This window comes from Neophocaena asiaeorientalis, unplaced genomic scaffold, assembly GCF_003031525.2.
Source record: "Neophocaena asiaeorientalis asiaeorientalis breed wild unplaced genomic scaffold, Neophocaena_asiaeorientalis_V1.1 scaffold116, whole genome shotgun sequence".
NCBI classification, from domain to species: Eukaryota; Metazoa; Chordata; class Mammalia; order Artiodactyla; family Phocoenidae; genus Neophocaena; species Neophocaena asiaeorientalis.
In genome coordinates this window covers 13053549-13067120 of record NW_020174561.1, presented here as the reverse complement: position 1 = coordinate 13067120, position 13572 = coordinate 13053549, and the positions used below count along the sequence as shown (strand labels likewise).

The window sequence follows — 13572 nt, the reverse complement described above, 5'->3', positions numbered from 1 at the left end:
GGCATTTTCCATTTTCTTATAATTCCCTCCAGAGATACTCTGTGCATATACAAGAAAATACATATTTTAATTTAGTCTCCTCCAAAATAACCTACTAATACCCACTGTTCTGTACCTTGCCTTTTTGACTTAATAATTATTCCATTTCAGTGTACATAAACTGCTTTATTCTTTTTAACAACTACTAAATATTTCACTACATGTACCATAATTTATTTATCCACTCCCCTAAAGATGAGCACTTGTTTCCAATTGCTGCCAAGAATATCCTTAAATATACATTATTTCACGTAAGTACAAGATTTGTGGGTTAAATTCTGGTAGGGGGATCAAATGATATGTGTATTTTAAGTTTTGATAACTATTTCTAAACTGGTCTCAACAAAAACTACAAAAATTCCTACATCCATTAGCAATAATGACATTGCCTATTTTCCCATACCCTTAGTAACACCTCATGTGTTCAAAATTTGTTTCTTTACCAATTTGATAGGTTGAAAAACGAGTATTCACTGAAGTTTTATTTTGCATTTCTCTTTTATGAACTGCCTTTCATATCCTTTCATCTTTGTCCATTTTTCTGATTGTTGGTCTTTTTCCCAGAGTTGTTATTTTCAATATATTTATGAATTAGCCCTTTTCCTACAGTATGAATTTTCCAATTATATGAATTAATATATTTATGAAATTAGCCCTTTTCCTATGATATGAATTGCAAATCATCCTAGTTTGCCTTTGCTTTTTTTTTTTTTTTAGTAAATTTATTTATTTATTTTTGGCTGTGTCAGGTCTTCGTTGCTGTGCAAGGGCTTTCTCTAGTTGCGGCGAGCGGGGGCCACTCTTCATCGCAGTGTGCGGGCTTCTCACTGTCGCGGCCTCTTGTTGCGGAGCACCGGCTCCAGAAGCACAGGCTCAGTAGCTGTTGCTCACGGGCCTAGTTGCTCCGTGGCATGTGGGACCTTCCCAGACCAGGGCTCGAACCTGTGCCCCCTGCATTGGCAGGCAGACTCTCAACCACTGCGCCACCAGGGAAGCCCTGCCTTTGCTTTTTGATATAGTTTTTTTAATCTGTTTTTGGCAGTGCAGAATTTTAATATAGTCAAGTTTCACTATTCTCTTTTATGGTTTCTGTGCATTTCTTACTTTCTATTCCCACAATTATCATAGTGAAAATCCTCACTACATTGTAAGTAAATTACAGCTTCCCAACTGGTCTACTTTTCATTACTCCCTCTACCTTCCAACTGATCCTATACACTTGTCAGATTAATCCTCTTAAAATACTGTACATTAGTAGAGACACAAAAAGTTGAGATTACAATATAATAAAGATTTCAACTGTCCTGACAGGAAATGACTATTACAGTTCTGTCTTGTATTAATTAAGCTCTCTTGAGCATTCTCAAACTCAGAAGTGTAAAGTTTTCTATAATTTTAATTCATTAGAATGTCACTGACCACAGGTCTACGTATTATAAAAGAGGGGGACATTCTGATTGAAAACTAGGATTATATTCAATACACCAACTGCCTCAGGATTTCAACTTCACAGGACTATTTTTATGCTCTCCCCCCAGAATCTCTCTACCAAACTCTACCCTGCCCTAGTGGCTTCAACCACACAGAGTCTGGTCATAAGAGCTTTAGAATCCAGGTTTTTCTCACCATAAACAGGAAATAATGTGTCTCTGACTCTATACAGAATGTGACACTATAATTCATGCTTTTGGAAGGAGGACTAACATTTCAAGCTGACAGCTAGGTAATAAATATGATTAGGAGCCAAGCACGCAAGAAGAATATCCCAAAATGTACACCTTTCATAAGAAGACACAAGCAGGCTTAATCAGTAAGACAAATTCAGATTAAAAAAATGCAGTTCCCCACCCCGCCCCCAGGCACAGATAAATAAGCATCTTTTCAGAAGTACTACCTTCTTAACCTTCAGATTAAAAAAATACAGTCCCCCCCACCCCCGCCCCCGGGCACAGATAAATAAGCATCTTTTCAGAAGTACTACCTTCTTAACCCCAAATCATTATTTCCCTTGAGGACTCTTCTACAAAACTAAAACAAAAGAAAAAAAAATTTAAGTTGGAGACAGTAACCAAGTATGACTCATTAACCAAATAATTCTTCACATTTCTTTGTAATGAGTTAAAATTTACATAGGTTTCAAATAAACAGCTTACATACACAGTCCTCAAAATTAACCAATGAAGTATACTTTAATCCCCATTTTCCCAAAAGGAAAATGAAACTCAGAAACCAAAAGTTCATGTTCACATAGCTGATAGTAGAGCTAGCACTTGAATAAAAAGTCTTCATAACCCCATTCCATATTTTTGTCACTATACATCACCACTTTAATGTCTAGAAATTTACACTTAATGCCTAATTTCAAAATAATAGTTTTAATAAAATGTTTAGAGTATTAACGTCATGCAGCCATATACACCAGATATGCCTCAAACTATGAACCTTCTAATGTGTTTTCATAACCCATTTGTTCAGATTATAGTACTTCTCTTACCCATAAAAAATAGACTCATTAAAAACACAAGCTAATTAGTTTATAAAGTGCTGCAAACTACTCTTAGATAATAACACTAAATTGTTAATACTTAACAAACCAAATAATAGGTATTTAGTATCTTAATCTGACACTAATAAAACTCTTATTAAAGTAACTACTAAACAAATAAGCTCTTGGAAAAATACCAAAATGCTTAGTAAATAATCTGCTACCACAGGCAAACTAAAAATTCAGGCATACATATATATGTGTGTGTGTGTGTGTGTGTGTGTGTGTGTGTGTGTGTGTGTGTGTATTCCAAGTACATGATATTCTGGAAAAGGCAAAACTATGCAGACAGTAAAAAGATCTGTGGTTGCCAAGGATTAGGAAAGACTGATGAATGGGTAGAGCACAATGGATCTCTAGAGCAGTGAAACTACTCTGTATGATACTATAATGGTGAATCATGACATTACACATTTGTCCAAACCCATAGAACGTACACACGAAGAGTGAACCCTAGGGGCTTCCCTGGTGGTGCAGTGGTTGAGAATCTGCCTGCCAATGCAGGGGACACAGGTTCGAACCCTGGTCTGGGAAGATCCCACATGCCGCGGAGCAACTAGGCCCGTGAGCCACAACTACTGAGCCTGCGCGTCTGAAGCCTGTGCTCCGCAACAAGAGAGCCCGCTATAGTGAGAGGCCCGCGCACTGCAATGAAGAGTGGGCCCCCGCTTGCTGCAACTAGAGAAAGCCCTCGCACAGAAACGAAGACCCAACACAGACAAAAATTAAATAAATAAATAAATAAATTTAAATTATAAAAAAAAAGTGAACCCTAATGTAAACTATGAGCATGAGGCATAATGATGTGTCAATGCAGGTTTATCAATTGTAATAAAGGTACCATTCTGGGAAGTAATGTTGATAATGGGAGAGGCTCTGCATGTGTAGGGGTAGAGAGCATGTGGGAAATCTCTGTACCTTCCACTCAATTTTGCTGTAAACCTAAAACTACTCCAAAAAATAAAGTATATTTTAAAAATTAAGGTAAATTATCTGTGGCAACTCTAATCTGTTCAATCATTGCTTCAGAGGTGCACTTTCACCTGTTTAGGAAAGAACACCCTTGGCCATCAACCTTCAGAGACATTCTGCCTCACACACCCACCACTCCTCCCAATCCTGCTCTGCCCCTCGTAGCCTGCTCAGCATCTAACATGACATTGGTAGACTAAGTCCAAAGACACAGACAAAATTAAGTATAGACAACAGATGCAGAAGGCAGGTAGTGGCTAAGAAGGTAAAGAATTACGAAAGAGGGAAATCTGCAGAAAAATCCACAAGAGAGCACAGAAAGGAGAAAACAATCCTGAGATGCTCTGAACTTACTGGTCTACATAATGCGAAAATCATATGAAATTAAATTGTCCTAAAATACAAAACATGATATTACAAGCATTTCCCTTTTCTTTAAAAAATGTCTTTGCTGAACATAATTCCAAAACTAGAACTTGATAATGTGTTTACAATGTGTCCTCCGGCCACAAGCAAGATGACTTTTCAAAAGTTGACCGTAAATGCTATAAACATTTTTCAACAGAAAGATATATAAAAGTGTGTGTGTCAAAGTGTCATTACAAAGACCTGGCTCTCAGAATAAAGTTTTGGATAAAATTGCAAAATTTTAATTTTTATGATATATTACATGGAAGAAAGACGTACATTTTTATCTTCTAGGTATTCTTAATCTCAGACGTCAGAAACACGCTATGAGTTACCAAACTGAGCAGGAGTTCACTGAGATCTTGAAACAGTCACACGGAACCACTGCGGGGGGTGTGTGTGCTTGTTTGCTCTGTTCATCAACGACGAGGCAGGGCTAAGCACTGGCAGACCCAAACACCTGAGTCATTTGGGAGAGGCTAAGGACTCCAGTGGCAAAACAGGGACCCATAAGACAGGCTTAAGAATGGTTCTGGCAGGAGTTACCACCATCACCACCACTACCACCTGAGCAAAAATCAACCTTCTGTATCTAAAGTTTCAGGGGAGGCACAAAGGCTGGAGTTTCACCAGGGATCCAACTCAGTTCAGCAAATACCAAGTAAGCACCAACAAAGTACCCAGCGCTAGGGCAAAGGTGCTGGGGGACACTGAAGAGAACTTGGTCTCTTGGTATGGGACTCTGGGGAAGCCTGAGTGGGGACAGCTCACGGAGAGGAACCAACTTGCCAGCACCGACTTGCCAGCCACTATGGAAGTGAATCCTTTAGCCCCAGGCACACCTTCCACTAACTGCACCTCCACCTGGTATCTGCTGACAACCTCACGGGACCCTGAGCCAGAACCACCTGAATTGCGGACCCATAGCAACCATGAGATAATAAACGATTACTGTTGTTTTCTGCCACAAAGTTTTCGATATGGTACAAAGCAACAGAGAACAAATGTATCCAGATTTTACATAAAAGGCTCAGAGAGGCTAACTTACCTACTACCACATAGGAGTGAGCACTTAAACCACGTCGGGAATAGTCTCTAGGCTTTAGATTTAGTTTCCTTGTCATTAAGTGACACCACTTCTCAAGTAAAATAAGTTATAATACTGTAAGAATGATCATTTCTATATGATTACACAACCGGCACTAACACACCAGGCTTTCCACAGCACAGAGATACAGCACATGTCGCCGCATACTTAACAGACATGATGAGACCTGCAATATAACTGAATTTGTGACTCTTCATGGTACTTTTTGGGGTTTTTACTATCTTCTGAAAGAATTCTGGTTTTTTTTTAAGTGTACAGATTTTGAAAATAAAAACCTAACATTTATAGCATGTTAATACTAAACAATTACATTATTGACATTGAGGATATTTATACACTTTACAACCTTAATCACAATAAACATTTGTGTAATTTTAAACAGAATATGTCACACTAAGAAAAGTTCCACTGTTCATTGTTTCTTTAAGGATTTGCTTTTTTGCTTTAAGTCTTCAACTTTTAGCATTACACATAGTAAAATATAGTATCAAAATGCTCATGATGGTGAAATCTTAAGTCCCACCCATAAAATGGTTACTATCTTGCAGGACAAGGTGGCTGGCTCTTAGCCTGTCTACTCCTAGAGAAAGTCAATGGAACATTTCACTGTTACAACCACATCTGCATGTAAATGTAACTTAACTAAGGACACATTGTTATTAAAAGGAATTGCAAGAATTCAACCTACAATTTTTTAGCTCCAAACCTGACACTTTTCTTCTGTACCATGTTTTAGCCAGTGGTTCTCTACTCTGAATGCTTAGGGCACTTTGAAAATTACCCATACCTGGACATCATCCCCCAGAAATTCTGATTTAATTGCTTTGGTCTGTTTTAGCCATCTAATATATAATAAACCAGTGGTGATAAATTCACAGAAAGTTTATGCCACAAAGGGAGAAACTGTGGATATCCCTACATGTTAGCTAAAACATCCTTATCCCCTAAGACAAAGATACCTTGCAATAAACGAAGCAGAACAAGAAGGGAGAAGAGATGGGAAACTCAAACCCATTCTGCTGCTTTCATGGAGCCACCAAGGAATCTTTTATTCCCCTGATTCCTCTCCCTGAACCCCATCACCCCACACCTTAACTCCACTGCAAGCTTTAACTCAAGCATCACCTCCTCCATGAAGCCTTCAGGATCACACAAAATAAAGAAGCCCATTTTTCGGCATCCATCTTACCCTGAACTCTACCTCTAAATAGCACATACTGCACAAGGCATTTATTTACACATCCATTTCTCTTACTGGCCTGAGGGCTCCTTAACGGTAGGGTCCCTATATTATTCATCCTTCCCATCTTATATATCTTTGTATCCAGAGCCTTGAAGATAGATAGTAGATATTAAAAAGTATTTGCTGAATTATATGGTTTTTGTTTTTGGTTTTTTATATTTGGTATGGTTATTTCCACCTTGGCCTCCTAGTAGACACTCTTCTGAAATTTTTCAATTTCTCATAATGTATGCAAAAAGGCCGGACATGTTGAGAGCAAGACAGTAGTGGAACCCTAGGCCAAGAAAGAATAGGATAAATGGGGTAAAATGAGATACCCGAAGGTAAGATCAGGTATGAATTCTTTTTTAAGCGAGAGATTAAGCAAACAAAGGGACAACTTGATTTTCATTCACAAGAAGGTGTGACAAAGAACACTGATTACAGGCAACCGTCTGAACTGAAGACCAATGAAGCCAGAAGCTCTGAGAAAGTACCCAGGCCTATCTACTCTAGCCCCACTCCCTCCCCTCCTGTTTACCCCTTCACCCAGGGCAGTTCACTCTGCCCAGAACCTGAAACGTTTTGCTTTCTCTTTTCTCCCAGCCTCTCTGGTCACTCTCCTTCAGCATCCTTACATCTTTCTTTTTCTTGGTTTGTCCCTAAAATGTCAATATCCTCTAGGACTTACTTTCAGCCTTTTTCTCTTCTCTTTCTATGCAGTTCCTCTGAGCACTTTTATCCTTACCCATGCCTTCAACCACTCTCCATGTGGCAAGCACTCAGAAATCTGTATCTCCAGCCTCCCCAGCTCTTGTGATGCTCCAAGACCATATCAACTGCCCCCTAGATGCCTCCAACTCACCAATGACATGCCCCACAAGCACGTTAAACACAACGTGTCCAAATCTGAACTATCACCTTCCCCCTCAGAACTGCTTCCTCTTCTCTTTTCCCTCCCACTACCCAGAAACCTGGCAGGCATTCTAGTCAGCCTCACTCTCCCATTCCCTTCACATTCAAACAGTTGCAAAGACCAGCCAGCTCTCCCTCCTGCTAGATATTCTCCTACACATTCTCACTTCTGAGCACCCCTACTACTTCTGCCTTTGTCTGGGCTCTCAACCTCCTATCATCCACGCTAACTGCACTGTCCACTCCGACCCCAATCTTACCCCATCCCCACCCCACTGGACCCCAATCTACCCAGCACACTGCTTTCAGGGTGATCTTTCAGGCCATTCACATTTCTTCAGTGGCTCACTACAACACATGGGATGGGAAATGCGCCCCGAATTAGCTTTCTACTTTCATCTCCTTTCACGCCTGACTTTGCCCTTCACACTCTAATATAATGACTTGCCTACAGTTCCCAGAACACACTATGCTCTCATAATACCACACAACTATTCATGTTATTAGCCACCTGGAAATGCTCTGTGCTGCTTGTCACCCTGCCCAATCCTACTCAGCTGTCAAGACTCGGCTCAAACACAACCACGGCTAAAGCCCTTCTCTGGCATTCCTGTCAGGGATCAAGAGCTTCTGCTAGGCTTGTTTTGCATGTGTAGGTATCTCCATTAGAGCAAATAGCACACAATATTTGAACTGTTGGTCAAGATGTCCACTGTCCTATAGACTGTAAGCTCCTTGGTCAAGGAAAGTGACTTTTCAACTTTCTATCCCCAGCACTAGTTCAATGCACACAGCATACAGAAAATTTTAAAAAGGAATTAATGTATGAACTGTAGGCCAATGAAAGGAAAAAAGATCAACAGGACTTTAAGTATAGAAAAAGAATCCAGATCTTAAGGAAGTACAGACATCTATTATTAAGTCCCACCCATTAAAAAAAATAGAAACATATGGTTATTAACATAGTACAAAGGTGACAAAGAGAAAATCTGTCATTGGACTAAGCAGGCAATAAGGAACTAAGAGTCTCCAAGGGAGCAGCTGACAAAAGATTAGCAGAAAGGTCAGAGATAAAGGTGGTTCTTTCTCTGAGTCAAGTAATTCAACAACCTGTGTCCATGGACTGAGCAAAACACTGGCACCTTCCTCTCTCAGTTCACCACTCCTCCCCTTTGTCATGATTCTCCATACCCCTTTCCCAGTCCCACTACCAAGTCCCAGCTTCAGTGGGTAATTCCCTTCAGCTGGAGCCACAAGCCTGGACTCACTGGGACTTTCCTGCAGTCCAGTGGTTAAGACTCCATGCTTCCACAGCAGGGGGTGCGGGTTCCATCCCTGGTCAGGGAACTAAGATCCTGCATTTCCGAGGTGAGGGCAAAAAAAAAAAAACAAAAAAACTCCCTAAATCTCACAGTAATCATTTATAATTAGTACCCCATTTTACAGATGGGAAATTTGTGTCCAAGGTCACACAGCAATGACAGAGCTGGCCCAAGAACCCAGGAATATTTCTCCAGAGTATTTCTACACCCCTGACCACCTCAAAATGGAGAGATGTGGTCCAGCCATTCTAGGTTGCAACTCAGAATACATTATTCTCCAAAACACTATTATAAGTGTTGGTTACAGTCTATAGTATCACTAATACACAAAGGCACACAATGAGTTAGCAAAGCTTTGGGGTCCTGGCCTGGAAATCTAAATGCTATTTGTTATTTTATTTGTTCAACATGACAAACAAAAGTGGTCTTGAAAATCTGAGGAATACAAGGAGTTCTTAAGTGAGGCTTTTCCTTAAGAATATTTTCTTCCACAAAAAATCACCAAGGATAGAAACTATTTCACCTTGTTAACTTGTAAGAACCATGACACTAGAAGACAGCTGTGGGAAATATGCTTATCTGACCAGGTGCTCATTTACAGTGTGCTGTCATTTGAATAAAACATCATACTAAATCCTACAGACCGCAGCTTATGATAGAAATGCCACAAACTACAGCAGTACAGCTGATATGCCTGTAATCTACTGACAAAATGTAGTCTTTAGCAAAGTGAAACCAGATGTCTGGTGTGAAATCAGATGTCTGTGGACTTGTCTTTCTTGGCTTCCAGAACAGTATTAGCTACACTAAATACACAGCTTAGCTGTATATTAAACCCACGACTTGGCAAAATCATGACAGTTTGGACATGAAGGATCAGAATTTTTATTGTAATTCTTATAAACCAAAGACATTTCTGAAATAAAAATCCTAACTTTAAACACTCAGCTAAATGTGGTAGTATGTCTTTCTCACTGTGGGAACAGCGTCAGAGCTTTTTAAACACATTATGGAAACCCTTCCCCTTCACTTTTCAAGCTGACACTCTTTCCGATGTGGAATGATCTGATAGAGGGAATCAGGTGTCAGTCCTTGTCCCAGAAATTCTAGGATCAGACAGAAAAGGTGATCACCTGTGAAAATGCAAATACCCAGGAAGCTTAGCACCTTTAGGAAAGTAAGTACTAGAATGCTTTCCACAATCACAAGCAAGATCAAAAGAAAGTGGGTGACCCGATAGAGAAACAGGAAGGGAAGTTAACAGTATCTGTGTACCAGGCACTGTTTTTACACTTTCTTTTTAATATACTCATTGTTCTGTCTTGATAGATGAGAAGTTAGGGGCAAAGAAGTTTTAACTGGCCTACAGTCGCAGAGCTAATATAGTAAGAGTCAGGATTCACATCCATGTCTGAAAGACTATAAAAGCCATGCTACTTCCACACAGGATTTGGAGTAGAACAAAGAGCAGAGGTAAATAGCCAAGAATATGAAGGTAAAAGGCAGAAACCTACCATTTTTACCCAGCAGTGGTCGTCTGAGACTGATTTCAGATGAGACTCACATTCTACCTTTTATAACCTTGCAAGATTTAATTTTAAGTAACTTTTTTTTACCTTATATAACTTTTGTAACCAAAAAAAGACAACTTGTTTCACTTCAATTCAAAAAAAAAAAAAAAAGAGGTTATGGGAATTCCCTGGCAGTCCAGTGGTTAGGACTCAGCACTTCTGCTGCCCGGGGCCTGGGGTTCAATCCCTGGTCAGCGAACTAAGACCCCGCAAGCCACTCAGCACGGTCAAAAAAAAAGATTGGGATTGACATATACACACTACTATATATAAAACAGATAACTAATAAGGACCTACTGTATAGCACACGGAACTCTTAATACTCTGTAATGACCTATATGGGAAAAGAATCTAAAAAAAAAGTGGATATATGTATATGTATAACTGATTCACTTTGCTGTACAGCAAAAATTAACACATTTTAAATCAACTATACTCCAATAAAAATTAAATTACAAAAATAAATTTAAAAATTAAAAGAAACAAAAAAAAGCGAGGCTAAATGTAAAGAAACCCACATAAGTGCACAGCCTACTTTAGCATTTATTTTCCTAAGTGCATCATCCTTAACATTGTCCATGCTTTCTAATCTTAGGTCATTTTTCTGGAACAATTCAAAAAATTATCCTCATCTAATTATAATGCTGGTTCAATACATTTATTACACTGGAAAATGACTATAACTTTACTACAGGACACAAATCACCATGGTCAGTCATCCTTTAACGTTCATTTCTGAAAGTATCAGTAAGGCAGGAAATAACGCTGTTCTCCCACACCACTGCAACCACCATCAGCAGTACAGTGAACGTCTTCTACATTAACACTTAACTATTCAGAAAAAACACAGAAAACCGGTAAAAGGCCTGCCCCCAAATGGTCATCTCCAACAGTCTCCTCATTCTCACCACCTTACTCACATCAAAGTGCTCAGCACTCTGGTAAAAAAAAAATATCTATTGAATCAATAAATGAACCTATCACCAATAAACAACTATTTCCTATTTTTTTCAGAAAGTAAGTTATGTGGCCATCTGCCAGCTGAGCACACACAAATAATAAAGATTCAGGACACAGGCAGCCAATGTCAAGATGCCATTGAGGGCAATTCCAGTTTTCCTGTGTAAGTATCCAAGAATGTGATTTACAAAATCCTTGCCTGTGGCTTACCCGAGTTTTAACTAATTCAAAACATTTCTTTATATGGGACACAGAGGATGCATAAGGTGTTTCCAAACTTCTGAGAGCAGTTGTGTCTCATTTCACTAATACTAGGGGTGGGAGGGATCATGGAAAATTTCCAGAGAAGAACCGTTAAAAGAGCCCACACTGAAAAATCACAGCAAACCTTCAAAGACTTCAATATGCTGTTTGGCAACGTTTCAGAAGTGAAGCGAATGCTGGTGAGGAGGTATCAAAGGGAAAGTCAAGAAGAAAAGGCCCAGTCTGGTCATTTCTCCCTCCCAAAATACCTTTCTCTATGAGCTTAAGAGAAGATTCCAAAAGAACTTCAACACTTGTAACACTGTTATTAACTTTATGCTTTGGAGTCCTAAAGGATTTTTACAGGAGTCCCCTTTTAAAAATGTAAAGATCCTTGGAGGGGTTCCTGTTCATTATCAAGGAGAGCCATGATGCTTTAATTTCACAGTCTCAGAGATTATTCCAAGTTAGCTAAGAGATGGGGGCCTGAGACAGACAACTACCGAGAGGTGAAGGGTAATGACAGTTTTCTGCCAGGTCAAGTGGCTAAAAGGGACCTATGCCAGCTGTCAAAGTCCCAGCCAACTTATGGACTCCAAAACACCTGAAAATAAAAACCTCTTCGACTTGGAGCCTGTGACCCTTGAAGGTGGGCCTTAGGTTCCTGCTGAAAACGTACAATTTGGCCCCAAGATCCAAGTGCAGTTCTGGATCTAGTCCTTCTCTCTCTGGCTCAGTCTCTTTCAGGATAAAGTCCTAGCTCCTTCCACCCCTAACCATTCCTTACTTACCCTTTCTCCCGTTCCTCCTCGGTGAGAAGGGGTAAGTGGTTACTTTGTGCCCTCGCCCAATTTGGCCAAAACCCTAAAAGTAAAAATGACAGAGACAAACACGTGTTTTAAAACCCTGACATTCAAGCCTCTGGAACTCCCACCACTCGCCCAACGTGTCCAAACAGAAGGCAGCGCGTCTCCACAGCGCTCCCTCTCGGCCAGGACTTGGGCCGGAGTTGTCCCCTCTGGTGGGGGGCACGAAGAGAGGGCGCGACCTGGGGGCGCCTGGCCAGCGGGGAGGAACGCGTCGGCTCCAGGCCTGGCGTCCCGGTCTCTGAGCTCCGGTTTCCTACCCGCGTTGGCGGGAGGAGGAGGGGTCCGGGGTTGGCCGCCCCGCGGGGCCTCAGATAAACACGCGCCCGCACACATGCTCGCGATCACCACAGGACTCGCGGCCAAGCAGCCCTCCGCCTCCCAGCAACACTCGTCCCCTCTGGGGCTAACTCCGGGCTAAGGGGCCCAAGCCCTGGGGGCCACCAAGGGTCGGCAGCGGCACCCCACCTGCCCACCCCAGCCAACCTCACAGCGCCCTACCTGCCCCCAAACCCCCGCCCTCCGCACCCGCTGCGCAGCTCTGCCCAAGAGAAGTCCCCGCGTGGGTTCCGCCCTCCGCCGGCGGCAAGCTCCGCCCCCGCCCCCGGAGCGCGGGAGCTTCGCGAAGCTCCGCCCCCAGCGGTAAAGCTGTACTTCCGAACGCCTGCGCGGGATAGGCCCAAAACCCGGCCTGGATTTGAAACGGATCAAAAACAACCCTTGCCTAGCAGGCAATTATTGAGCATTTGCCCTGAGCTCAGCGCTGTACTAACGGCTGAGAGAGGGCAACAAAGAGTTGAAAATCTGTGAGACTGTGACTTCATCCTCTCCCCTTGTTTTACAGATGAGGAAACCGAGACCCCAGCAGTTGTTTTGAGTGCACAGCTACAGTGGCAAGCTGCCTTATTGGGGCTCTCCCCTCTGGACTCGTCCTTTCGGCGTTTTTTCTACTAATGTGGGTACGGGAAAACTATTCGATGTTGCCGCTTCTAAACGAGCCAGAAGGAATAACCCAGAACAAGTAGTTTACTTTGGAGAAACTGGAATTTCATACCTAAGCTTTTGCATTCAAATGACACAAACTCTTAACTGGGTTATTAAAACCTTCGAAGAAAGTGAAACCTACTACTTTTTTTTTTTAACCCTTCGCCAATTATATCCTTGATTGTGTCTGTCTTTATCGTCCTTCTGGATACTGACAAACTATTCTGTGCAAATCATTCAATACAAATCTAAGCACCAGGCATTCTGGTACTTTGGGTTCAAAACTAATTCTAAAGTTTTAAAAACCTAGTCAGAGACTTAAACGGTCCTGATAACTAGAACTATTAGTCTCCTGAGGAGAATAAAATTGCTCTCCTGTGAAGGGGTTGTGTAGCAGTTTTGTAGTTTTTCTTATTT

At 41.2% G+C, this 13572-nt stretch overlaps 1 protein-coding gene across 3 annotated transcripts in view; it reads right to left on the bottom strand.

Annotated features, from left to right (window-relative positions):
• Positions 1-12738, bottom strand: part of IMMP2L (inner mitochondrial membrane peptidase subunit 2) — an 892307-nt gene extending 879569 nt beyond the window's left edge. For all 3 annotated transcript variants that reach the window (XM_024757775.1, XM_024757776.1, XM_024757777.1), the window contains exons 1-2: positions 12700-12738; positions 12097-12169 (exon numbers count right to left, since the gene is read on the bottom strand). The gene's annotated coding sequence lies outside the window, so the exon portion shown is untranslated. The remainder of the gene's footprint in view (positions 1-12096; positions 12170-12699) is intronic.
• Positions 12739-13572: the final 834 nt, after the last annotated feature.